Source organism: Octopus sinensis, linkage group LG7 (assembly GCF_006345805.1).
Source record: "Octopus sinensis linkage group LG7, ASM634580v1, whole genome shotgun sequence".
Classification (NCBI taxonomy): Eukaryota; Metazoa; Mollusca; class Cephalopoda; order Octopoda; family Octopodidae; genus Octopus; species Octopus sinensis.
The window spans coordinates 24484820-24485103 of record NC_043003.1 but is presented as its reverse complement, the minus strand read 5'-3'; the positions used below and the strand labels follow the sequence as shown (position 1 = coordinate 24485103).

Below are 284 nucleotides of genomic sequence, written 5' to 3'. Positions count from 1 at the left end.
CAAAATGCTTAGTGGCGTTTGGTCTGTCTTTTCGTTCTGTGTTCAAATTCTGCCGAGGTTGACTTTGCCTTTCATCCTTTTGGGGTCGATGAAATAAGTACCAGTTGAGCATTGGGGTTGATGTAATCGACGATGCACCCTCCATATTTCAGGCCTTGTGCCTATAGTAAAAAGGATTATTATTATTACTAGCTGGCCCCGTGCCATTAAAAATGACAGTATTTTATATATAAATATGAATGGCAAATCAAATTATTACACTTGTCAATGTTATCTAGTGGTTG

General features: G+C 38.0%; 1 protein-coding gene across 2 annotated transcripts in view; it reads left to right on the top strand.

Moving 5' to 3' along the window:
* Nucleotides 1-22, top strand: part of LOC115214283 (transcription initiation factor TFIID subunit 2-like) — a 67266-nt gene extending 67244 nt beyond the window's left edge. For both annotated transcript variants that reach the window (XM_036504636.1, XM_029783429.2), the window contains exon 31: nt 1-22. This exon is cut by the window's left edge and continues 1102 nt beyond it. The gene's annotated coding sequence lies outside the window, so the exon portion shown is untranslated.
* Nucleotides 23-284: the final 262 nt, after the last annotated feature.